This window comes from Oenanthe melanoleuca, chromosome 8 (genome assembly GCF_029582105.1).
Source record: "Oenanthe melanoleuca isolate GR-GAL-2019-014 chromosome 8, OMel1.0, whole genome shotgun sequence".
NCBI lineage: Eukaryota > Metazoa > Chordata > Aves > Passeriformes > Muscicapidae > Oenanthe > Oenanthe melanoleuca.
Window position 1 is genome coordinate 17,553,949 of NC_079342.1, and position 27,396 is coordinate 17,581,344.

The 27,396-nt window shown below is 45.4% G+C and overlaps 2 protein-coding genes across 12 annotated transcripts in view; both read left to right on the forward strand.

Annotated features, from left to right (window-relative positions):
- RPS8 (ribosomal protein S8) overlaps positions 1–27,396 on the forward strand; it is a 301,449-nt gene that overhangs the window by 50,691 nt on the left and 223,362 nt on the right. The gene's annotated exons all lie outside the window — the stretch shown is intronic.
- RNF220 (ring finger protein 220) overlaps positions 1–27,396 on the forward strand; it is a 215,095-nt gene that overhangs the window by 8,877 nt on the left and 178,822 nt on the right. The gene's annotated exons all lie outside the window — the stretch shown is intronic.

Consider the following 27,396-nt stretch of genomic DNA (forward strand, 5'->3'; position numbering starts at 1 on the left):
TGGATTTTAAGGTGAGGTGCTCTTGAAGGAGACTCACCTTCCAGCACATAGCTGGAGAGGTGAAGCTGACTGTGCAGAAAGCTGTCCATGCACCAGTATGAGGTTATAGGTGCTGGTACAGATATGTGTGTAAACAGGGATGCAGCTGGAATGTATAGCCAGGAACTTTCCCACAGCTTGCAGCAAGCATATGCCCCCTGCTTCTTCAGGTGTTTCTTTCTGACCTTCATGCACACCATTCTTAGAGCAAATGCATTACTGACCGTCAGGATTCCTGCCTCAGCTTAGGACAAAAGTACCTTTTCCTCTGGTTAACTTAAGAATATTGTTGGCCACTGAGCTCCCTCTTTAAGACAAACACAAATTGTCTTTACAGTTCAATAAGCTGTTGCATCATGTGCTTTCTCTGAGTGTTTCCCACATTTTGGTGCCCCTTGAAAGGTGATGTGCTCTTTTGCAGGCCAGTAATTGGACTGGCCCAGGAACCCCGTCCACTTGTTCATGACTTGTTCCCCATCACCTTGTCCATTGTGGAGTTGCCTACACAGAGGGTCAGAGCTGTCCTTCATGAAGGGCAGGCTTCCAGGTTTGCAGAGCTGGGAGGGGACCCGCCCTGGGGAGTGGTCTGGGGGCAACAGAACGCAGTACCCCAAGGAAGAGCTTTAACTTATGATTAGAGCTTTTCCTGTGAACCAGAGGTGTAATCAAGGAGTGAGTGGTTTGCTTTTCACATAGGCTCCTTTGTTCTGTTGAATTTTATTAATAGAAAACAATTTTATAATTGTTGTTGTTATTATTATTACTTTTTTTAAAAAACAAAATCCTGCTGCACTGTTGCTTCCTCTCCCTTTCAGATGTGATTTTTCTTCTCCCCTTTATGATACCGAGGAGAGTAATAGAGACATTGTGGCTCTCTCTCCCCTGTCGGCGCTGCTTCCTCAGGCTGTCTCCTTGAATTAGGCACTGTGCTAACTTACCGGTGCTAAAAGACATCTGCCTAAACCCAGCGTACCTTTTCAATAAAAGTCATCATAAAATCAACCTGCCTTTTAAATCCATCGCTCTTTGGTTTTGAAATATGCTGCAAGTGTGTCTTTTATTGTCGGCGTTTGCGAGGGTAGGACAATTCCCACAGATGGCAGGAGCCGTGTATTTCTTGCAGTACCAGTGTGATCTCTTGTGTCTCTCCCCCCTCTCCTTCTGATCCACCCCCAACCGTGCTACTTTTTGTGCCGTAAGCTCCTTTCATTGTTCAGCATCTCCTCTCTCTCCTTTTGGGTCTGTAGGGAAAGTGGCTGTAGGTGGGAGTGCATGTGGATGTGTGGAAGCTGGTAGTATAATTATCCATGGGGGAGGCAGGTGAGATGGCAAGGCTCAGAGACATCTTTGTTGATGCTCTTTCCCTTATCGATATAACCTGGCTGGGAAAATGAAGCTTGCTCGAAAGAGTACTCCGAGAGATAGCGGCGCAGGAGAGGGTCCGCTGGCTAAATGAATTTAGAGCACATCAGCTGCTATGGATCTTGCTGGCAAAATCCTGTCAGAATCCCCATTTAAAGAAGTAAATCTGTTAAATGAATTAGACCACATGGAGCACAGCTGCGGACAGACAGACGCATCCACATCCATCGCCGTGCCCTGCCTTTGCCAAGAGCGTGTGCCGGACGCGGGTCTGCTCCTTCTGAGCAGACAGGGCTTTGCACAGACACAGGCAGGTTGACCAAGTGTCAGTGCTGCTGCCAGTGCCGTGGCAGGGGACTTGCCAGGGAAAGGAAGCAGAGTAAAAACTTTGCAGGCAGCTTGGAAAACTTGGGCAGAAGTGGAAGGTGTTTTGTTGTATTTTTTGTTATCATGTTAAATTTCTCCAAGACTCTTTTCTGTGCTGTAGAGCTGATCAAATGCAACATCCCTGATACTTCATCAACATTAAAATTTTTCTGTACCTACCAGGATGGTGTACACTAAATATGTCAGCTCTGTATCATATTCCTATCACATGTAAATACTGCACCACGGAAACTTCGCTCCATTAAGACAGCGAGTTTATTTGGTATGTGCATACACACGCATGGGTGTGTTTGCTGGAGGCTGAGAGAAAGTTGTGGAGCTTTTAGAGGATCCTAATGGTCTTTGATGCTGGCCATCAGAAAAAACAGAAACTTCTGAAGTGAAGAATTCAAGAGATCAGTGTTTGCAGATAGAATGGTGATCATTTTTTGCATTAGCATTTGCAGATATAATTTTGAAGTTTCTGTAGGCATGTGTACTTTGGGGGTTTGTTGTCTATGAGAAGTTTCGTGGATTCCTTGTGCAACTGCTGTATAAAACCCTTTGTGAAAGCTGCCTGCTTGTGCTCCTTAAGGAGCAGGTAGGTGGCTGTAGCTTCAAGGTAAAAATGTAATTAGGCTTTTCTACAACTGCAAGGAAAAATTGTAAAATTTTACTAGATCAGCAACGCCTTCCCATGTCTAACGGGTGCTTTTCAGGTTTGCAGAGCTTCACCATTTCAGTGTGTTTTTCAGATTGCTGAAAGGGTTTGTGTTACATGGCAGCTGAATTACTATGATTGCCCTGCATGGTTTTCTGTTCCACTGCACAGGAGCCTTTTTTGAATAGATAATTAAAATACTTGTTTCACCTCATAGCTTAAATGGTGATTTTCTAGAGAAATTCTCCCTCCTTTTCTATTTTTTTTTAAAAATAAAAGTTAATCACTGAGTTTTAATTTCCCTGAAAAGTAGGTTTTTGCTTGGAAGACTTTGCAAGAAAACAAGGATCAAAGTGAGACATTTGCATGTCAAGGAGTGTTTGGAAGGTGCTTATTTTGTTCTCTGCAGCATGGGAAAAAAAATCTCAGCCTGCTTTCACCAATGGAGAAATCAGCAGAATTCAGTAAAATTATTTGTGATATGTTGTGGTGTATTCCAGATTAGCACCTGGCCCCATGAGAGATGTGTTCATGCAGTAGAGGTTGCTCAGCCCTTTGCATAGACCTTTCCTTACTTTTAAAGCAGGATGATGCTTGGATCCATACCCTGCATTCCACGAAGGGGCAACAACTTTGGGGCGCTTTTGGGTGGGACTGCACTCTTTATTAATCAGCAAATTGGGCTGAGATGTCTGCATTTAGGTACACCATCTTTTGCTGTAAAATGTGAGTATTTAGGACATCCAGAGAAATGGAGTATACGGGGAACATGTGGAAAAATGGAGCCTTTCCAGGGATAACCAGACATACTGTGTACTTGATGGGTCCATTCCGTTAGGTTCTTGCTGACAAAAATAATGCCATTTGTTAGAGTTTAGGAGTTTCTTGTAAAGCATGTGTTAAAGGCACTGGAAGACATATTTTATGGGTTTGCTTTAATAAGCGTACAATAATTGAGATTCCTAGAAGGAGTGGAAATAAATGGCACGTTCCTTTCTGCAAAAGAGATCTATAGCCCTATTTTAAAATAAGGGGAAAAAAGAAAGATTCCTGTTTTTTTACTTCCAATAAAATCTGTCTCAGTGTCCTTCAATCATAGTACCCAGTTCCTGTGGCACTGCTTTCCCACCAGGTGACAGGCAGAGGCGGGTGCCAAAGCCAAGACCTCCTGACAAAGAGCTGGACCTTGTCAGAGCAGAGACCTCTGCCATCCCTGTGAGGCAGCCCATGCCCACAGCCTCCCTGGGACCACAGAAGATGGTTTCCCATTACTGTCTGCTGCTTGGTCTCCATCACGTGTTGTCTGTGACTAGTGGTGGAGCACAGACCAATGTGTGAAGGTGATCCTCTACATCCTGGCAACTGATTCAGTTTCCATCCTCTGGCCAGAGTCTGGTTCTCCAAGTCTCAGTTTCCCTGCTCTTGCTGGTGGCCCTTGCCCAGCTCCTGCTGTGCCCAGGGGATGGGAGCAGGCTGGGATCCTTGCTCATCCCTTGTGTCTGCTGATTGTAGTATGAGTGATTATATTGGCATTATTTTGATTATTATTATTTTTGATAGTCACATTTCACCTTAGATATAGTTAGTGCTGCAGCTGGTTTCTTTTCTGCAGGAGAAGTTGTGTGATGTATTTATGAGCTCTTTGTTCCACTTTGGGGTTTTAAAGGACATCTCTAGCACAGAGTTAGTTTTCCTTTTGAAAGAACTGGTTTGTTATTGATCAAATGGAAATTGCACTTCAGGTGATGGACATGAGGGCTATGATGACCACAGCATGAATTCCTGAATAACGTGGTGCTTTGAAAATCAGATTGAGGGCTGTCTGTGCAGTCACCCACCCGCTCAGATACGTGTTGGGATTTGTGTTATGACCTATGTAGAGAACTGTTTGTGTCTATGTACATGTTCTGGGGGGAGGAAGGTTTTTTTTTATTTTGTGGCAGAACAGTGGATTGGAGGGGGAATGCACATGTCCACATGTCCACTCCTCACAACTCTTCCCTCTGGGATGCACTTCTTCCAAGGCTGGTAAAATTTGGGGTCTAACATGAAGTGATTCTTTATTGCTAATCATAATCAGCCATGATCATGGGAAATCACAAGCTTCACTCTGGTTGCGAAATAATGAAATAAATCGAGTGGAATGTTTCTTTCTGTCGTGCAGTGCCCTGCGTGATGTAGGAGTAAAGAAGCAACAGTGGAATTTTGGAAGGGCTGGGCAGGCAGATGGGCAGTAGTGGGGATGACGGCCATGCATCGTCCCTGTTGCTCCACCAAATACACACCGTCCTTGTGGAGTAAAGTGTGCTGCATGAAGGTCTTGGAGCACGCAGCAATCACCTCCTTTTCTGGCAGCAACCTTCCCTCTCCCTCTGCAAACTGTTGCCGAGACTCCTTTCCATGCTGTTCGGCTTAATTGTCTTGTCGGGATAAAGAAATGTTTGAACAGTTAAAAGTGGGGAAGGGCTGGATGGGAGCAGCCCTTGCCGGCTGCGGGGCCATCTGGCCTCCCTTGGATCTGCCGGTCTCCAGTTTATATTTCTCTTTCTGTTATTTGGGGCTATCTGGCGCACTCGGAATACCTAATCACCATGGTGAGAGGAGGGACAGGGCTGCCTCCCCCGGCCTCCCCTTCCCATCAATTGTCATGCAGAGCCCGGCCGGGCGCTGCTCCTCGCAGCCCTCATTTGCTGTCCTCGCCCGCTCTCGGCAGAAGGATGGCTTTTAATTGATCGTTTGAGGGGGAGGGCTGGGCTGTTTTCTCCTCCAAAATGTTTCCCCGTGCAGCCGCTGCCATCCGGCCAGCCTTCATGTCATCTCTGCCATGCCAGAGATGCCTCGTGCCCTCTCTCTTCCCTTTTGGACTCCCCGGGAGCTGCTGTATCCACTGTCTCCGGAGTGCTGAGCAACACCGAAATGTTCTATTTATCCATCTCCTGCTGGAGAGATGGGCACGGATGCAGTAAATATTTATCGCTCCTCTTTTGCCCTGTGTGCCTGGATGCTGGCAGGAGAGTACTTATTGTACAATTGCAGGGAAACCCCCCCACCTTGCTCGGTATTTCCCATCAAAACCGCGGCCCCCAAAACCACTGGCCAAACCTTGCTTTTCGAGAAGGAATGAATCACATTAAATCTTCAGCCCCATCGATCAGACTCGGCTGCTGTCAGAGGACTGCGGCAGGAGAAGAGCAGGCAGACTCGGCGGCTGCCGTGCTGCGCTGGGATCGGGAATCCTGACCCCGGGCACGGCTTGGAGTCACGGTTTCCCGATCCCTAACGGGGGAGCCGTGATACCTCCCTCGCAGCGGAGCGTGCCGCTTTGATATCCTCTGACAGAAGACGCTAGGCAAGGGCAAAGTATTAGTATTATTAATATAGTACAGTTAGTAGAATATTATGAACTATTATAAATCATTACTACTAAACTACAGTTATTAAAGGAAATGACCAAAGTGCACTTTGTGAGCCAGGATCTCTGACAGTTAAAACATTGTTTTATTATTTTACTTGCTAACTTGCAAAATTCAAGAGTTAGCAACAGTTTCCTGGTTGATTGGTGGTGATTGCATAAGGAATTGGGAGAAGCAGGGGGGAGGGCGAACATTTCAGCAGGGAGAGAATAAGCATTAGTGCCTCTGTGATTTATTTTTCTTTCCTTGATATTCTGAAGGTCTTGAAAGAAAGAGGCATACTCAGGCATGAGCCTAATCCTGCTCTGTAGGACTGAAAGTGTTCAAGGCAACAAGATCTTAATGTTTTTGGAATTCCCCAGTGAAAAAATAGAAGTGAGGGTGTTAGTGAATTGCTGCTGGTTGTTATTTGTTTGATATCATTTAGACAAGTCCCATTAAATGCTAGCAGCAGATTCATTTTTTTCTCTTTGTTTGCCTTCCAAGGAGTAGAAAACAGACATAATTATATTTTACGTGAGACTGTAAGATTTCCTCTCATCTCTTTTTTCTGGCTAATATCTGCAGCTATAAAATAAATTCTTTTTGTGCATACATGGTGCTAGACTGAGGTAAATAACTGTCATCTAAAATCTGTCTAACCTTAATCTGCATCAGGAGCACTATAGAGAACTGTACCCATTTGTATAATATTAAGCTTTATTTTTATTATGGATTTCTAATGCAAATTCATAGTGGGAATGAAGTTGTTTCCTTTTAATACCATATTCCAAGAAAAACAGCTATTGATAGCAAATTGTGATGATTTTTATCCTCTTGTTCATGTCACTGGTGGTCTTCTATCATGTCAGTGTGCTTCATAGCCTGTGAATGTTTCCTCTCTCTTCTTCAGGGTGGAATAACATATTTGGGGACTTCTAAGGACATTTTTCAGCTATGCAGAGCAATTTAAATTCTTCAGAAATAATGGATTTTTATCTGGGAAATTTAATATAGGATCAGATTCCTGTACAGCATCCTCTGAAGAAAGGCATGTGCACCTTTGTAAATCTACACATGTAAGCTGTATATGAATCTTTCTCCTCCTTCACAAAATATCACTGTTTGCCTGCTTGGCTTTGCTGGCCTGAGTGTGGAAACTCACAGGTGACAGACATTTGGGACAAATTCATCACTCTGAATTCAGGTTTTTTTACAACTGAGTTATTTTCCTACTGTTGGTCGGATATTGGGTATTTGCTGGCCAGACTGACCCAGCCCTCAAGTCAAGGAAATCTCTGGCTGAAAAGGTACTACTGGGTTTGGTACTATCTGTATCTCTCCATTTGATCTTTGTTCTGTCTTTTAAAAACATGAGGGTGCTTGTGATAATCTGGGAGTTCTTCTTAGCCATCACTTTCTTCTCTCCTTTGACCATTTGCTGGCATCTTGAATTGCATCAGTGGTTTGAGCAACAGAAGAAGGGGAAAAACAATGTTGGGGAGGAGCAAAGCAAGGAGAGATTTATTGTCCTAAATGCAGATAACATGGGAGGGAGTCCTGCTGAATGCAGAACTGCTCGTGGAGTTCAGGTGTGGGACACTTCCATCATATTTTTCCTCACTTGGGACATAGTTTCTAATCAGTATTGCTTTAAAACCTTCCCTTTTTTTGCTAACTTCAGGATGAGAGCAGCTTTTGCACTGACCTGCAGAGAAAGAATGTGTTTTGTACCTTTTCTTGTGAATCCTGGGCTGCTTTTAAGTAGGAAGAGGAAGGCACCAAGTGTCTCTGGTTATCCCTAAAAGGAAGAGCTGGAAACTGAGTCCATGGCATCTCCCAGCAGCACTTGATTCTTAAGAACTGTATCTCACCAGAGTAACCACATTAAGTTTTCAATTTAGAAAGACCCAAGAGCTTTTGCACATGAGCTTTTCTCAGGTGCAATCCTTCAGTATTACCTGGGCTTTCTAGATGTGCAGTGCCACAGTCCTGGACAGGGTGAGGCTGGCAGGACACATCCAGCTGCAGCTGCTGGGCTGGCTGGCACAGCTGGCTCCCCAAGTACAGGCTTGTTCTCTGGGAGGCAGGTGAATGCTTCCTGGCACTTGTGTGAAAACTAAATCAGAAAGCACTGGGAAGAGCAGCTGGGGTGAAGGCTCCCTGTGACAGCATCCCCAGAAGCAATTTGTTTTGTAAACAAGTAAAAGGGCACTGCCCTGAAGGACCCATTTCTTTCTACTGGGATTTTTGGGACTTTGATTTAAATTAAGGTATTTTTAGTTTAAAAGGACTCAACCAACCTTTTCATCTCGTTTTTATATTGTTTCTCCGTGCTTTAGGAAACAACTTGCAAAGCCATTTAGAATGTGAAACTCTCTGTCCTGTATCATCCCTTGCTATCAGGAGGCATAGGATAATCATCCCTCATTGCAAAGAACCTGCTTTGGTGGTTGTGCTGGGATGGGAAGAGACATGGTACCAGATAACAGCTCTGCCTGTTCTCCAACCTGGCTTTCAGTATTGAAGATTTCTTTAAGAGTCAGTCCTGTTCCTGGGGATGCTCCACAGAATTTCCTATGGGAGGCCCCAAGTGAGCTCCCATGTTTTTCGGGAGGTGGTGTGAGAGTGTTTGTGAGTGAGCGAGGAGGAGGGTGAGTGGCACCCTGGGTGCTGCACCTCTGGCTGGGTGAGGGAAAACCTTATCAGAGTGGCCTGCTGCAGCAGGGCTGCCCCACACCCAGCCCAACCTTTGGCCCATGCAGGCTAGAGGGAGCCTTGTCTCCCTGTCACTGTTTGCAGCGTGGGGAATCTCGCAGGGGCCACCTCGTGATGCCTGTGGATGGGTGGGAATCCTGGGGGTTGGATATCAGCGCAGGTCAGAGGGATCCAAACTCTGCAGCACCATCCAGGGGAGCTGCAGAAGCTCACTTCCTTCCCTTGTTTATTCTGATTGCAAACCAGCCTCACGTCGTATTTCCAGCACTATGGATAGGAGATAAGCCTCTAGAAAAGTCCTTAGCCAGGGTGGCAGCTTTTACATCCTGAACCCTTGTCTTCAGCCTCCCTGAGGAGGCAGCTTGACCACTGATGCTTTTTTTTTTTTTGCTGGGGAGATGAAGGAGCAATCAGTGACCTGGATAACCCTGTGCTGAAAAGGAGCAGAGGAACTTAATGGTTACAATCAAAAAGTTGCCAGCCTGAGTGGATTCATACATCAGGAGGTGCCCCTTAGACGAGAGAAGGGGAGAATGGGCCGTCAAACTCTTACAACCCTGCTTCTTTGCCCTCAGATTTGCACTTTGCTCAGCATGCAGCCTGTACAGGACATCTGGCATTGCTCCTGCCAGCTCTGCTTCTCGGGACTGGTTGGTGTCGTCTGTGCTGCTCCTTCCTTTCTGCATGTTTAGGTTCGTGCACAAAAGTGTTGCTCTCAAAGAGCTGTTTTGATTATGGAAGAGGGGAGGTGATGGGCAGCCTGCCTTCACTCGAGATTTGGGGCTAACATGTTCAGGGAAGCTGTGTTGAAGGCACTGGGACATTCAGTAGTGCGGGAAGCAGGGCATCTGCAGACCAGAAATTTAATGTCAGCAAGAGGTGTTAGAGAGAGTGTGAAGTAGAAAAATGCAAATGCTACAAGTTATTTCTGTCTTAATTTGGCCAATGTGTTGTGTCCAGTCCCACATTTGGTCCAGGACTGAAATAAGTATGATGATATTTGGATCAGGACTCGGATATAATGGAAAAAGTAAGCTATAAAAGTCTGCAGATCTCTGTCTCCATTAGCCAGAAGTAATGTTCCCACCATCTCGTTATTTTCCCCTCTTAAAATGAAAACAATGCGTTAACTGTGGAAACAGGGGAGGATTGTATTAGAGCAAGACAGAGCTGGGCAGTGAGAGCTTGCATTGGCCTTACTTGTGTGTAACAGAGATGTTGTGGGTGTAGGAGCCTGGGGAAGCTGTGTATAGTGTGGTCCAGATGAGCCCCCAGGTTTACGCCAAATTTCAAGGAAGAAAGAAACTTAAACTGAAAAAAAAAAAAAACCAGAAGTTTCACCTTTGGTCATCTCTTTGGGAACCCTGTGGGGACCCAATGTGTGTCTCCCACCTGGGCACACACCCTGGGGTGTGGGCACATGCTGGTGAAGGCTGTGGGGAAGGTTATGATGTCAATGAGAGAAACATCTGTGTGTGTGTTCTCCAGGTGTTACCAGTTGTGTCTGGGTTGTTAGCTGCACCTGGGCAAAGAAGAAAAAGAAACCCCTGGGTGGTGTGATGGATTCTGCAGAGCCTGGAAGGAGAAGGCAGTTAGACACCACTCGCTGATAGTCTCTCTGCTATGTACTCAGGTGGCTTACTGACATTTGGGTGATCCAGGACCCACATTTTTCTGCACCTAAGGAAATGTGTCATCAGCTTGTCACATACCAATTCTTGTGTTGCTCGCTTCCAGCTTGACTGGTGGGGGGGGTGTTGAAGATGAAGGACACAGTTACTGGCAGCTGAGCGTGCCTAATCCTCACAGCCATGCAGAGCAGGAAGAGGGAAGGGCTGCCTGGGCAAAGCCCTGAGCATAGGTTGTGCTTGTGTTGTGGACTCTGTTGACCTTGGACAAGCAGAGTAATTTCTCATCATCTGTCTCTGAAGCAGGGATTATGATATTCTCCAGCTGAGGGTGGTTTTGGTCACGTTTTCTAGTGCCCAGATTCTCTAGCAGTGGTCATAACTGTGGTGCCTCCCCCTGTGTAGGGGGAGGGATGGAGGCTTGTTTGATAAACATGACAAATGGGATTTTTTTTCTGAGGGAACAGTTGCCAAATATTTTTTTTTAAATGAAACTTGGATGAACAGCTGAAAGCAATGGCTAGGAATAGTAGAGAAAGAATTTGTGGTAAAAATTTGGAGTAAGGTAGATAAAAGTGAGAGATAAAAGAAATAATGCAGGGAAGGATGAGTAATCAACATTCTTGGAGTGAAGCGCAAGCTCTGGCTTCCTTCCTGAGCAGTAAAATAAAATTTAAAAAAAAGTCTTTAGAACAACAAAACTCTGGACGCGCTGGTTTCCTTCCTGACAGGCCCAGCCTGGTGGTGTTTCGATGAGTCCTCATTGGCAACCAGGGCTGATCTAAAGGCCAAAGGCAGAAAGATGGGGGGGAAGGGAGAGGGATTTAACTCCTTGAGCTCTGCTGGAAAAACAGATCTCCTGCTTTGTGTGGGTTCCTTTTGCCATTGCTGGAGTACGAACGGTGTTCACTGTGGCTCAGAGATCTGAGAGGTGATGGGGTGACAGGGCGATGGGTACATCTACCCAGGTGCTTGGTCATTGTCAGATTTTACAAAACAAAAGTGAATATTTTTAATCCTTGCAGACAAAATTCCTAGGTCTGCAAGTGGTACAATATGAGACAACAGCATCAGTGAGCAGCAGGGGAGTAGACTAGTGACTCTGCTGTAGCCATCTCGAGGATGCTCAGTTTTCTTGTGGCACCCAATTTATAGTAAAGTGCTGCTTCAGTCCCTTTGTCAGCATGTTTCCTGGCTGGGAAGGAGCTGCTGGGTGCAGGAGAGCCTGTTGTGCCTCAGAGGCTCTGGGCAGCTTGCAGGGAGCTGGGAGTATGGGAGGGGAGGCTGTGTGTGCTAGACAGGTTGAATGGCTCAGGCAGAGCTTGTTTTGCAACTAACTCTCTGAGCATTGCCGCTCTCTGCAGGGTTCCCCTCTCTGAAAGATCGAAGCTACTTCTTAATTCTCAGCAGCTGACAAAATATTTATTTTCAGGTACTTAAAATATTATAATTTGAAGTGGAGTCCAGACCCTGGCTGGAGCTGAGCTTTTGTACTAACAGCTTCAGTGAAATGCCTTTTTCCTCCCACAACTTGCCAACAAATGCTTGGAAAATACTTGTGGGACAGTCATCCTTTTAGTGAGCAGATCAAGAAGATTTGAGACTTGCCAGAGACTTTCAAAGGACAGGCCAAAGGTTCAAGTTGTTGCCAGTTCTATTTGTCTTAGCCTTTATACTTACTTTTGTGTCATTAATTTCGTCAAATGTCTGTGGGTAAAAGGCACCCAGCAGGCTGCTGCTTTCGCTGAGCTCTCTGGGTGTACTTGGACACCTCTTGGGAAATAAGCCCACCTTTTTTGTCTAGGGAAAGAGATTAATCCCACCACAACTGTAGCAGAAAGAGGCTTACCCACTAACCTGACACAGAGACAGCTGAGCTTGGGGGGGCAGGACCCTGCTGTCTTCCCTGCAGCCTTTTTAACTGGTTGTGGCAGAGACACATGAATATGGATGCACATATAAATGATGCTACCTCGGTGGTACTGTACCTACAGCACATATAGAGACCTACAAAAATAAAATGCCACAATTGGATTTTCTGGAAGTTACTGAAATGAGAGCTCAGCAAGAAGGAAAAGTGAGCAGAGACCAGGCAGAAGGGACCTCAGTGTCCTGGGTCTCGTTCCTGACCCTGATGTTGGGTACTTGGGATGATTATCCATGTTTTGGGCTGCTAGCAGGTCATACTGTTGATTTTGATAGGCAGGGTATCACTGTTGAACTCTTTGCAAGGACTGTTCTTGCTAGATTAACAACTCTGTTGGCACTGTCCTCTCCTGGGGCTGTGCATCACAAAAAAGCAGGGAGAAGGCTGTTTTCCCAGCAGGGTCCCTGCAGGAAGAGCTTCTCTGCCCTTCTCTTGTGCTCTTGTGCTGCAGACCTCTTTCCTTGGTGCTCCCATCGCTGCCTGCATCCTGACAGCTGCTTTCCTACCCTTTCTGCCCCAGTGCAGACGGCCAAGCACATTAATTTTTCGGCAGAAGTGTTGTAATAATTAGGCAGCTCGTCGGAGGGTTCAGCAGTACTTAACCAGATGTGAGAAGACTCTTCCCATGGTCCCTGCTCTCTCGCTGGGCTCCAGCCAGCTGCCTTTTCCCGCCTGCTCAGGTTGCCTAGAAAGGGCTGTAGGAGATCTCCCGGCTGCCCTGGCTCCTCTTGCCTCTCTTCTTATGTTAAACACTCATTTGTAAAGGAGAAAGGGAGGGTGGAAATCCTTCGGCTGTTTGGGAGAAGAGCAGCAAAGAATTAAAAGCAGACACCTGCAGCGCTTGGATTTGAGACCTCCACCATTAACTCTTCCCAGGCTTGTGGCCTTTCTTTTGGCCAGGGACCCATGGGGGGATGCAAGGGTTGGAGTGGGTGGTGCTGCTATCTGGGCCTCTAGACAGCTCCTTGTTATATATAATCTCCATCAAGTTTTATGTTTATGGAAATACAATATATTTTTATACGTGTGAAAAAAATCTCCATATCCCCTTCCTCAGTTTACCTCCCTGCCCTATAGGGATGATGCTATTTCTCTGCACTCTGTGCTCTATAACCATTTATACACAAGGCAGTAGTATTATCACTAACGTGGTTTTAAAACTCGGTTGTAGTAAACTGTATTGTCTGCCTAATCCATATTAATGGCAAAAACTGCTGCAGACAGGATATTGGCCTGGATGGCCCTTGGATTAAGTCATTCTGACAATTGTTACATTTCTGTGGTAAAGTTTTATAAATACACACTGACACCATATATTATGCTTAAGAAAATCTATATACAACCTATAGGTTTCTGGTTATAAAGAGAAAAAAATGTATTAAATCAGCAAGACCAGGGGAGCAGACAAGATATAAAAATGATACTCTATTATGCTGGAACTTATTGAAAATCCCAGTGCATCTTTTTTATGTAAATGGTAAATTCTTTTCTATGTTCTGAATATGTTTCTTAATGTGTGTCACGTACCAGAATAGTAGCATGAACACAGTTGCAAATACGGTGTGTGTTTTATTGTGAGTATTATACTGCATAGCAGAGTGAGGGTATTGAATGCTGCAGTCAGTTATATACAGCTGTAAATGGGAGCTACCTGCTGTTCTGTATACAGCCAGCTGCATATTTATTAGTAAATACCAGTCTAGGTAGAAGAAAAATAAAACAGGAAGTTGTATTAAAGACTTCAAGGCTTAAAAATAGTTTGTGCAAAGCTCCTGGGATCCCACTGCAGGGAACGGTCCAGCATTTTCCAGCATTAAGTCTTTTCCATCTGATTTTTCTAGCTCTGTGAATTTGAAAGCCTCTTCTGAACTCCCCCTGCTCATCAGTTTACGGAATAATTCATCAGTGTTTCGAAGAAGGGTAAAGATTGGGTTTGGGGCTGGAGAAATTATGGGTTGGCTCCTTCCCTGGTGTAGCTGCAGCTGAACATATGGGAATCATGGAGTCACAGAATCACTTTGGTTGGAAAAGACCTGTAAGATCATCGAGCCAAACAATTTACTCAGCAGTGCCGCATCCACCACTAGAGTATGTCCCCAAGTGCCACATCTCAATGTGCTTTAAATGCATCCAGGGGTCAGAGCAGCTCTGATGGGTGAAGTTCCAAGGACTGGTGGCTCTGGCCACATGCAGGGCACGTGTGTCACACAAGTATGTGTGTGTCACACAAGTGTGTGTATGTCACACGCATAGCACGGGTGGCCAGTGCCCGCAGCAGGAAGGCCATGTTGCGAGAGGAAAGCAAACCACAGATTTTCTGGGGTGCCTGTGGGCTTTCTGACTGACAGGCACTTCTCCAGAGAAAGGTATCAGGCCCGAGCTTAGGATCCCAAACGAGCGATGGCTCTGAAATACCCGAGTGTTTGACCTAGAGGGAGCTCTCTTACATGAAGAACGAGACTTGGCACTGCCTGCCCGAACAGCTTTTAGCATCTGTATTTTCAGCAAATTTCTGCTTCCTGTATTCTGAGCTCACACTGCCAGGTCCTGTGTTTCCCTGAGTGATGTACAGAGGGTTGGAGAAGTCCTGTGGTCCTAGCTCTGAGGGGAGCCAGACCCTCAGTTGTTCTTCCGAGTTTGCTGCTTGTGGAAGTTGGTGGATATTTCTTCTGGCAATAGAAGTTGCTTCTAATTTTCCTTCTCCCAGTAGCACCATCACACCTCACAAATAAGTCATGGCTCTTGGTGTGCCAGGCACCTGCACCCTGCTCTGGTGGGAGAAGGGCTCCTTGGTGAAGGAAGGGTCTTTTGTAGGCAGCCTGAATCCAGCAACTGGAGATCTTATGTCACGGCCCAGCATGGCTCAGTTTTTCCCTTTGGGTCTCTTCTTTTAAATGGAGACCACCCACCTTGGGGTAGGTTCATCTGCCTGGATACAAATCCATAATGTTTTGGATTTGTATTTCCTTCCCTGGAACCTGGGAGATGCTGGAGGTGATACAGACAGGTGATGCCAGGGTGCAGATCAGGCTCTGACAAATTGCAAGTCCTTGAAATCCCATCAGTCCTGCTCCCAGTGGGTGTGGGAGCTCCAAGCTCCAAGACAGCCCATCTCTGGACACTGCAGGACATCAGTGAGGGGCATGATTGAGCTAACATGGGGCTCTCAGCCTGCTGTACCCACTGGAGCAGGACAGAGGGGATGTGGCTCTCCAGAGGCCACAGGTGTACATCTGCATCTCCAGGCACCCACTGACTTAACAGAATGAAAGAAAAACTTGCTAAAGTGCTGAGGCAGAGGTCTGAGAGAGCCCACAGTGCCTGATAGCTCTTAGAAAGAGGACTGAATGAAAAGCAGGATGGTGCCATTCTTTCTTGGGTCCAGAAAGCTGCTATCTGGGAATAGGGGGCCCAGAAGAACAGTTTCACGGTGCAAGGGTCAGCCTGGAGAGATTTAAAAAGTGATGATGCTGCTCTATTCCTCCATCCCATTCCCAAGCAGTCCAGGTCCCAATGAGGCTGGGTCCAACCTTCCCAATGCCTGGTTTATGGTCCTTTGGCAGCCCCACTATCTGGTGGCTGGGCTGCTTTAAAGGAAGGTTGCAGAGAAGCTAATCTGGGAGGGAAATTAGGGACAGATAGGGTAAGGTACTCTTGGGTGCTTTTCTATTTTTTCCTTTTTTTTTTCTGTTTTTGTTTTGTTTTGTTTTGTTTTGTTTTGTTTTGTTTTGTTTTGTTTTGTTTTGTTTTTGTTTTGTTTTGTTTTGTTTTGTTTGGGTTTTTATTTTTTTTTTTTTGGTTTTTTTTTTTTTTTTCTGTGGAACAAAGGAGCTTGGGGAAGGAAAGGGTGTGTGTGAGGGTAAGGAGCTGAGTGTGGAAGGTGGCTGAAGGGAAGAAATTGAAAACTAAAACACCTTTTACATCAAATTTTTAAAGAAGTGCTTTGCATTAGCATTTTGTGGGCTTTCATTCTGTAGTCTCATCTGTGTTTTTTCTGTAGCAGGCAAGAAATGTGAGCAGCAGAGGCAGGAGAAGTTTACTTTGGTTCACACCCCAAATTTGCCTTGAAAAATGCCCGAAGAAAGCGAGAAGGATTAGAATAAGCACTTTTCTTGGGGGTGGCTTCTTGTCTCTGTGTCTCACATGGTGGCCATTCCTTCCCCATCTTGCTGTCCTTGCTTTGGTAGCCAGCAAACTATACATGATGCCCTCTCTGAGTTGCCACAAGAAGATTATGGGAATCTGTTACTTACAAGGCTGTCTCCCTTGGACCTCTAACAAGATTAGGGGACACTGCAGGAGAGTGACCCAGGTGAGTCAGCACAGCCAGCTTTGGGATCTCAGCAAAAGTGTTTGCATGTCAGTAGTGCCCAGGCCTCTCCCCATCCCATTTCTGCCTTCAACAGAAGGAAGCCACTCAGCTTCCTTCTGCAGCACAGCTCCCATGAAATTCAGCTTTCTAACCCCAACCCTCAGAAATCCTGAAGTAATAGCTGTTAGATATAAACTCTTGCAAGAACCTTGATGAAATGCCTGGGGTACCAACTGTGGATGTCCTCATGCAGCAGAAACGTTTCATCTTCTCTTCCTTTCTCCTTTGTGGTCAGGGGTTGTTTGAGGGCCTGGCTAGAGCAGTCCTTATTCTCATCTAAATTTCTTTAGAGTGAGTTCACTGTAGGTCTCATAGCTTTGCTCAATACAAGCAGCTCTCCTTACATGTTTCACCTGGTACATAAAGTCAGTTTTATGTTTATGAGCACCAGGGCAGGTGGGTGGCTCTTCTGGGAATAGAGCAGGTCCTGTGCAGGGTGATGCAGAGACAGCTCTAGGGATGCTGATTTCTCATCAGCAGTTCCCACCTGTCTCCAGCTGTTTGGCATGAAATGCTTTGGCTCCTGAGAAATTTGTGAGAATCTCAAAGGGTTAAAAACACCTGGTCAGAAGCAACCCTGACACTTGGGTACCTCAAAGTAAGTACTGAGAATCCTGTACACACCTGTACATACAACTTTGACTGGCAAATTTTGAGGTTGATTTAAACAAGGACAGCACTTTAAAAAGAAATCCTTCTTCTCCTGATACACTAAGATACATCCAGGTAGGGGGTGTTCACTTCTGGCTTAATGCTCCAGTTTAAAAGATAATTTTGGCCAAAGCCATCCTGCTATAGTAGCCTATAATTAGCAATTAAAACATAAAAAATATTTCCATCGAGTGACTCCTAAATAAATGCTTGTCACTGCTGATCAGAGTTGGTTTATTTCCATGTGTGTTTTTCTTCCTTCTTTTTTTGTATAACTTACAGCCCTGTAAATGCTCAGCAGCTGTTAATATGATTCTGTCGATACGTTTACCATGGTGATTTGGCTATATTTGGTGAGCGTGTGAAGAAATCACTCACCGGTTAGAAGAAGGAAAGACAAGCTGTCGATATCAGGGGAGAAATGCTAATAACCCCGGTGACAAATCATTCCTGGGAATCTCAAAGGGTTAAAAAAAAAGCAGCAGCACTTCCCGGAGAGAGGGGCCTTGGCGAGTGAAGGTGACTCATCCGGAGCTGCAGACACCAGCTGTCATCTCCAGCTCCTCCTGTGCTTAATCACTTCACTTTTCTAAAGAAATATTTTGTTCTAATTCAAACAGACCTGGGCTTGTTTGTCTTTTATGAATTATTTACTGGTGAGGAGAACCTCTTGAGGTATCCATCTTCACTCAGAAATAAGTGGACTCTGAGAGCCTGTGAAGCACTTTAAAATACACAATCCCCTCTGTGATCATCCTTTTTTTTTTTTTTTTTTTTTTTTTTTTTTAACAACCACTTAAAATCAAGAATAAACCCTAGAAAGTCAGCTCTGGGCTTTGGACTATACTGGAAAAAATGCACACAGAATTTGGCCTCATCTGGTTGCTCTTTGAAAGGCATCCCTGCCCATAGGTGTGGGGTGGTGATGCCCCAAGTGACCCCTGGCACTGCCACCACTTTCCCAGTGTGAAGGTGGAGATCTGCCCCCATTCCTGACTTGCTTCTAGATGCATTCCCATAGGAATTATAAACTCACTGTACATGGAGCAAGTGCATGAAGGATACTGTGTGTACCCCTGACCCCTGTCTAGGCACTGACACCCTTCAGCTTCTGGAGATATTTCTGTTACTTAATAAACCCACAGCCAGATTCCACCTGGCTGTTTCTGGCTTCAGCTCTTTGCACATTTATAGCTCTTCCAGTGGAAAGAGAAGCTTGTATGATATTTTGCAGTCCCAAAAGGTCTGATCCAGCAGCCATGGAAGTAAATAAATGTAAAAATTTGCACTGACTGGACTGGGCATCAGATTAGTCCCTAAATGTTAGTTGATCTGCTTTGGGGTTATGACAGACAAATATTTCCCCAAGGTTACTGCTACAGGAATAATCGATCTACCTGTCTTGGATATGTCTGGGCTGCCTATCATCACTGTAGTGTCTAAGTGAGTGTTACCTCCCAGGAAGTCTCTGCCTGACCAAATAAGTTGCCTTTCCTTTGTGTGGTTTGAGACCAGAGAGTCAGAGAGTGCAGTTTTCAGTATTTAAGATCATTGCTATTTGGCACTTACCTGCACAGGATATTGGTACTTGACTGCAATGTCCTTATTACCTATGTCTTCCATTTATTTTAAAATTCTGGTTTTAAATTAATTTTTTCCTAAACAAATGGCATGATCTGTAAATAAATTACTTGATCCTGAAAACAATTTAGACAGACAGAGTGTCTTGAGTGTGATTTAGCTTGAGTGGTGTAAGTCGCATGCTTATACAAGCTTCAAAATGACAGGAAAGATAATCCCATCAGGCAGTCTGTAAAACAGAACAAGCCTGGAGAGGGTTTTTCTTGTATGCAATTACACTTAGAGACACAGAATGAGAAGGGATTCAGGACCTAGGGAGGCTGAAAGAGGCAGCTGCTTGTGGCCTTGGCACTTATTTGCACTAAGGTCGCTCATGCAAGCCTCCACAGCCTGTGGAAGCTGGAAGGAAGATGGGCACATGGGAAGTAGCTCACACCTGCACAGGTTTGGTTTTGCACCGATGGCAGCTGCAGTGCTGATGTCTTGCAGACCTGGGAATGCCACAGGCGTGTGCTGCAGCCTTTTCTCCATCCCATAGGTTGTGTGTAGTGAGGCACATTTTAGCCTTGTTTCAGGGCTGCTCTTGGGTGAGCCAGAAGCCTGCAGCCTGCCAGCTGCCCCTGAGCACAAGAGACAGAAGTTCCCAAAAGTCTCTTTTGTGCCCCATTTCTCTTCAAAGAATGGGAACACCTCCTGGAAAATAAGACACATCAAAGTTATGCTCTCCCCAAACTCAACATTATATTTGCTTTTGATTTCTCAGGTTTTTTTTTTCTTTTTCCTTGCAGAAGACCCTTTAAGCAACACTTTTTCTTAAGGATCCCACTATTTACAAAGCAGCGTCTGGTAGAAGGCACAAGATAAAATAACTGAGGTTTATTTCCGAGCCAGTTTCTTGCCTTTCTTCTTGTGTGAAAAGTTCCTGACTCTGTGTTGATTTTCTTGAGATCATGTTTATTTAAATCAGGATAATAATCTTCCAAATATACCCTAAAATTATATAGCCATATAAATCCTGTCATAATATATTCAGTAAAACTGTCAGGTGATCATTCTTAATGTAAAATGAGACCTTTTCATTTTCATCCAGTCAGTTAGCACTAAATTAACTCCTTGGAGCAGGCTCAGAATCATTCATTTGAGTAAATACCCAAGTTATTTATTGAATATACAGCATTGCTGTCTGTCTTGGGGCTGAGAGCAAGGGGGTCCTGTCCTCATCCCAACACTGGCACCAATCAGTCAGGAGGCTTGAAAACTTCAATAATACCCACAAAAACATTAATTTTGTTCCTTATCTCAGTGCAGCCATGAGATGACTCCCAATGACAGGTTCAAGCTATGAGCTAGGCTGCAAGCTGGACTCCCAACAGCCAAGAGCAGGAATTGCCCCAAACTGGCTCAAGTACCTGAGGATATGGGCAGGAACCGTGTGTCACCCGTGCAGCTGAGGATGCTCTGCTCTGTCTCAGGCAGACTCTGACACCCCAGGTCTGTTCTCCAGGGTCACCTCACCTCAGAGCATCTGCTCTGAATGGTTATTTTTCCCCAAATGTTTGGTGTCCAAGTAGGACAGGTCTTTTAAACTTCCAATCAAGAGCTGGCCTGGACACATCAGGACCTGTCTCTTCCTCTTGGGATGGAAAGCTGTCAGCAGGTGTGCAAGAGATTTGCTGTGGGATTTACCATGCATGGCTGTTTGGAAGAAGCCATTCAGACTGATGCTGGAGTCCCAGAAGGGCTGTCACTGAGATAAAGACCTTCAAAGAGGTTCTGCTCATACTTCAGTGGGGTATGTTTGAGGTGTTACAGCCTCCTTTCAGTCCTTAGGAAGGTGAGGTCCCCTTGTCATCCCTCCTGTGACTGCCAGGCCAGCGGGGAGCAAGAAAGGTCAGCAGAAGCCTGTCCCAGAGCCTGCCACAAAACAAGTTGGAAATTGAAGTGCTCCCTGCAGGAGAGGACTCGATTATCTTATCAGCATACTCTGTTTACATGTCTAGTCTCATGATGGAGCAGGAGGGAGAGATGAGCTTCTTTCCTTGCATTCTTGAGCAGACAGTGGAAGTATCTCGAGAGATGTGCTGGCATCCAGCCCACAGCCTGGAAAGTACAGACTCAGCCAGGTTCAGGGAAGCACCTTCCTTCTCTTGGACCTAAGGAAAGAGCCTTATTTTCAGTCCTGTATTCAGCTTGCCAAACACAAAAGCCAAATAAAAACAAACGAATCGATGAATCAAATCCTGACTGTCCGGAACCGGGCTGCCAGGAGACACACTCATCCTGCTCTTCTGGGAGATCAAATTCACTACACAGATCAAAGAAAGAAGAGGAAAAGCTCTTCAAAAGTCAGGAAACAAAATCTCCTCAGCCTTCCTTTAAAGAAGGAAAGTTACTGAATGTTTGTCTGCTGGAAGGAGGTTTCCTTTGGGGGACTGCTGTAAACCAATTCTGTCACAGCATCTGTTGCAGATCTGGTCTTTTTCTACCCTTTGAATAAGTGGAGCGTTCTTCACTGCCCCAAGTGCTTTCCACTAGGTGTGTGTGATCCTGCCAAGGAGGATGCATTGGCCCCACAAAGCATGTCTGGGGTGCTGCTGTCATATCTCCTCTGGCCCCTTTACTATGTTTATTGACATCCACATTTCTCCATTTTAGTGCTTTAGCAATCATGGTGATAAACAGCACCATAACAATGTCCTGTGGGCACCTCTATCCCTGTGCTGCAAGGTACTGCTTAAGTACCTGTGCTGTGGAGTATCTCCAGATGGGAGCTGGTTTGGGGGCTGTGCCCCAGCACAGGCTATCTCTGGAGGTCATGGTCCAAGGAGGCAGGTGGGCAGCAGCCTCTCATCTTTCACTCTACCCACAGAGTACTGGAAAGCACAAATTCTGTTGAGATTAAGTTATAATTTAAGGCAGTGAACATGTGCTCTGCTGGCAGCTATAAAGATTCAAATCATAAAGTTTTACAGTGGAATGGTTTCTGTAAAAGCATCGTTAGAAAGGCGGAATCGTGCCTTTAATTCTTACGACTTATGGGGCTGCCTGGTTTGTTTTGGTTTTAGTGGTGCTTAGTGGGACATGAGGTGGGGTCCCAACCCCATCTTTCCATTTAAAGTCAGGCCTTTCTTCCCCAGGGTCCTGCTGTTCCAGTGGCTTGAGAAGGACTGGAGATGGTGCACAGTTTTCTGAGCTCACCCCATCTATGTGAGTTTTGGGACCCCTAATATGGGCAGAGCTTTTGAACTAGCAGGAAGAGAGATGATCTGTATCATCAGGTGTGTGCTGCATAGTTGTGGTGTGGAGCCTGGGGAAATCCAGGCTGGGATATGAATATCTTGAGCATGTTGTATGTTCCCAGCTGAACTGTCATTGTAAGGTTAGGGTTTGGCTAGCCAGCCCGAGGGTTGTGAGGCTGTCAAAACAGAATCGTAGAAAGGTTTTGGGTTGGATGGCACCTTAAACATCATCTAGTTCGGGTACCATGGGTACCTCCACGGGTAGGGACACCTTCCACTAGACCAGGTTACTTAATGCCCTGTCCAAACTGGTCTTGAACGCTTCCAGGGATGGGGCGTCCACAACTTCTCTGGAATATTCTTCCAAAGGACAGGTTAGCTTCCTCCTTTCAGACTTTGAAAGTAAAGTACACTTACTCATGTCCCATAACATTGGTTAGCATCCAAAAGGAGGCACCAACATACTTTGCTTTGAGCTTTTGCAACATGCAGGGTGATGTTCTCCACCTGTAATGCCTTTGCTCTGGTATGACTGGAGTGGAGACCCAATTGCTTTCAGCAGGTGAGGGCTCCCAGGTCTGGACTGTGGAAGTGGTCTGACACAGATGGTGGAAATCTGCAGCTGCTGCATGAAAGGTGAATGAATTAAATCATAATATGAATAATACAGTCAATACAGCAGCCATGAGTTGTTTATTTTTATGTTAAATTCAATGCATTTTTGTCGCCTTCATATTTTTAGTGATCAATAGGCCAAAGATTTTCATATTAACAATACTCAGCTGCATTGTAGAAGCAGGGGAAAGTGGGAGGATTTGGCTGCTGGATAGACACGTAAGGTTTTTGTGACCTCTTTGGGACATGTAGAAAGTAGTCTGAGATTATGAATAAGCATCATCGATATATATATATTTGCTGAAAAATCAGCAGTGAAATTGTTGGAGGTATTCTCATTTCAATGGTTATCTCCAGCTCCCAGATTTAGCACCCCACTGGGGTGAGTTTACTCTGTGCAGTTATAGTGAGATGTTTACAGGGAAGGAACACACCACTAAGTGTGACTACACTTGGTTCATCTTTCATTTTATTTATAAATTAAGACACAGGGACTTATTCTTCATGAAAATTAAGGGTTTTGGTGCAGGTGGTGTGTGTGCAACATTTAGAGCTTTGACCTTGTGTTCTGCTGAACTTTGCAGCTGGACCACTGGGTGAAACTGAGAGGGGAATTAAGCTCAGCTGTAAGTCAGCTGGGTTTGAAATGGGGAAGTTTTACGGTCCCAAGTCTTGGGATTTTATGAGATTCTGACAAAGAGCTCAAATAGGACACATGGAGATAGACATTTCCCAGCCTTCATCTTTAAAATGGAGGAGCAGACAGTTAGCTGAGGTGCTGTTGGTATCTTATGGATGGAAAGGAGGCATTTAATCTCTTTCACTGGGTGATGCAAGTGACTTTGCAGCCTTGGCTGGCAGCTGGCGGCTGGCAGTACTGCCTTTGAAGCTGAGTGTCATGGGATTAAATTGAGTCCTGTGGCATTATGGCCAAGTCTTGTCCTGCTTCTGAATGGTGCCTTTGCCGAGCCCATAGATCAGCTCGGCTCAGGCTGTGCAGTGGCAGTAACCCGGCATTATTGAACCTGTCCTCCTCGCTCTCCCAGGCAGTCACACGAGCGTCTGGCCAGATTTGCAGGACTCAGCAATGGACAGCCTGGGCCCCGCTCACTCAGAGGAGCAGATCGATAACAGAGGCGGGTGATAGATGAGGAGAGTTAGGGATGGATAATCTGCTGAATTTACATGACCCAGGGTGGTCCAGGGAAGGCTTGCAGCTTTGCTGGGAGACTTTCAATAGGAGACAGAAGTTGCCTTAGTTTCCAGCTGCTGACTGCATTTTAAAAACATTGCAGGGTCTGTTTGGGTGGGTGGAGGAAGCTGCCAATTGTGAGCAGAAAATAAAGCGGAGTGTCCACTCCTGCCTCCCATCCTGCATCCCCCAGTCCTGCCCAGGGCAGCCGGGCTGGCACTGGGAAAGGGAGCATGCACTGCCATGCACCCATCTGCCCGTGCCATCAAGCTCCATCCCACCATGCAGGTTCAGGAAAGAAAACACTGCCAGCACGGGCAGGATGAGTTTTGACATATTATTTAGATACTGATTTGATACCTGTGTTCAATTGGCAGTGCTTGGTAAGAAGCAGAAAATTTCAGGCCCAAACTGAATTTCCAGTGCCTTGTTAGCAAGCACATCATAAAAACAAGCACCAGTAGGTAGAAAAGAGAAGCAAAAAGCTTTGCTTTTAAATAATAATAATATTATTAGAAAAGATACCATATTTTCAGTCTCATTGATACTGGAGAATGGAGTTTTAGGGTTAATCCTATAAGATGCTGTTAAATGCCTTCTGCCATCACCACAGAGCATATGCCAGTGGCCTGCTTTTGGAGAGGAAACTCTCCTTGAATTGGGGCTGCCCTGTAACTGTTTACAGTGGTGTCTTCCTTTGTCCTACTTCGTTTGATCTTTCACAGAAGCATCTGGTCTGGCCTTTGCTGAAGACACCACACTGGGCTGGAAGGACCACAGGTCACTTCTTCTACCCACAAGTGACATCTCTGGTGCTCATAAAATTATAACCTTCTTGCTGAATGGAGTGTGCTGCTGACAGACCAGCACTCCTTGATTTAAGTGATTTAGCTTTTTCTGTAATGTGTCTATGTCATTTGGTCTCAGGTTCAGTTTTTGGCAAGAAATAATGTTTACAAAACCTCTAAAGGAAATAAAAACCCAAACCAAACAGTTATTTGAAATAAGAAAGTACACAAATTCTTTAAAAGCTAGCCTTCCCTCCTTTCCTTTTATCTGTTCATCTTGGAGCTCAGACCTTGCAGTATGCACAAAATGCTAAAAGATAAGGCACTGCAGAGCAACTGGAAGCAAAAGTGAGGACAGGAAAACAGGACAGGAAAACTGTTTTCAATATGCAAACTGATAAAAGAGCCCAAGTTCTGGGTAGTAGAAAATAAAATAGATTTTCATGATTCTTCCCAGAATCACAGAAGTTTCTAAAAAAAGAGATTATTTTTTTTAAATGCATACGATTTTAATCAAAGTATCTTTCTTTATCATTTTACTGAATTAGAACCCAGTCCTACAGTTAGATCCATTTTGGATGGAGCTGATTGAAAATCATTTTACTCCCTCTGGTATGAGGAGGCCTTTGCTGTCTGTAGAGTTTGTTCCTCTGTATATCCAGCTTGATGTCTTGGGATGAAATGGTCCTCTTCTGCTTGCAAATGCCTGTCTGCAAGTAGAATTAATGTTCCAGAGTCCAGGCAGGATCTTCTGGGGGGAGCAGTTCTGGAAAAAAGCAGGACACTAAGAGCTGCCTTGTACAGAACTGCACAGTGCTGACGTGGATGTAAAATTGCTCATCAGCTTTTTTCTCTTATTTTGCTGAATATTGTAAGTAACAAAAGGTAGTCCATGGCTAAGGAGGAGTGATTTTTATACCAAAGGTCAGATGTTAGGAGGGCAGCAAGGTGTCTTCACACCACATAAAAATTGCTGTTCTCTTGCAAAAAGTCCTTAAAGGAACTGATTTAAAAGGCTTTTTCCCTTCCCCTTCCCCTTCCCCTTCCCCTTCCCCTTCCCCTTCCCCTTCCCCTTCCCCTTCCCCTTCCCCTTCCCCTTCCCCTTCCCCTTCCCCTTCCCCTTCCCCTTCCCTCTTCACATTATAAATGTGACTAAATGCTCAGGTTTTGGCCCTGGGTCAGGCTGTCCTGCTGGGAAGGGAGGCACTGAGCAGGGATGGTGTGGGCTGATGGGCTGCAAGGAAGGCTGTGGATATGGGAAGCTCTTGGCTGGAGGAGCCCTGCAGCTCTGTAAATCATCTGTTTGGGTAGCTGTGCTGGGTGCCACAGCAGCCCAAGTGATTGAAAGGAGCATCCTGGAGAGGGAAAACTACCAGGGAGTTCACTGGAGAACAGTGATACCTGAGAGGTATTTGTATAATGGTGTTACTAAAATATGTGCCCTCCAAACAAAGCACTTGTACTGCTACTCTCTATAGGCAAGGTTTGTATCTGAATTCTCTGCAGCACCTTTGGCTGCCCTGGCCTTCTTCCAAGGAAGCAGAAGCATTGCTAGGAGCCTGGCATGGGGTCTGAGGCCATACCTGTGAGTGTGGCTGTAGGAAGCAAGAGTAGCCCAGCAGTGGGAGGTGTTCTCATGCCAAACCAGTGCTGCTCTGGTGCTGGGGACAGCTTCAGAGAGGAATGGGCTGTTCTACTGAACAAGCTGTATTCAAACCAGAGAAGTCCGGAGAAGGCAAAACTTTATGTTTTGAACAGGTCTGTATAGCAGTGAAGGAGAGATGCTCCTGCACAGCTGGGTCTCTGTGCATGTTATGTATATATACATTGGCATATATATCTGCATACAAACAAAGCATATGTGTCTTCCAAAAACCACAGGCATGGATGTATCTGGACACATGTACGTTCACCCAGAACTGAGCCTTTATAAATTTGTGTTTATCGAGTGGGCTTTATACAGGGCAAAGTTCCCTCTGCTTTCTGCTTCCTGACATTTCAGGGAGAAAAATGTCCTGCCGTAGCCTCAGGAAAATAACTGAGCGAATAACTTAAAGGAAGAAAAAAATACCCAGGATTGCTCCTGGGTAAGGAGTTAGCCTTAAGGAGTTAAGGAATTAGCCTGCCTTGCCTCTGCAATAAAGCTCCTCTCCCTCTCCCTGCCAGCCCTGGGCACCCTCCTTGCTCGAGTTTTAATTCCAGTCTCTAATCTCAGCCGCTCCTGTGATAAATTAATTGTAATGATAGAGGCCCCAGTTACGAGGTCTGCACCGTTTGCTTGTAATCTGAGCGACAGGTTTAGGGCCTGCTTTATTTAAGATGCGAGGGTAATTACATGGGAGTTAGCATATGCAGGCAGGGAGATATGATTCATTCTCCCAGCGACGGCCATGACACAGCTGTTTGTCGGATAAAATAGAGGAACCGTGTTGTTACAAAATGTTCCCCTTATTATACCTCATTAAAAACAAGGCTGCGATAAGTCAGACCTGGCAATGAATAAAATGTATTGCCCCCTGTAAAAGCCGATAGGAGAGAAAGAGGGTCTTCTGAGCAGGCTTGGGTCATTTATTTATTTTTTGTTTTCTTTCATGCTTCCTCTTCTTTCTTTCCCTCTGGTTTTCTCCCTCTCACTGGCTGCTGGAGGAAAGAAAAGGAATGTTTTGTCTTGCTTTCTCTTCTTTCTTTTCTTCTTTCTTCCTTTCTTTGAACCTGCCTGTGCCCTCCCCTTCTGGGAGCGATCGCCGATAAGGCAGGGTCGGGCCAACGGCAATTAGCGAAGCCTTTGGCAGGGAACAAAAGAGGAGATTTGTTCCCATCGGCCTAACACGAGTTGTGCCTCTTCACCTTGCCTGAATGCAACAG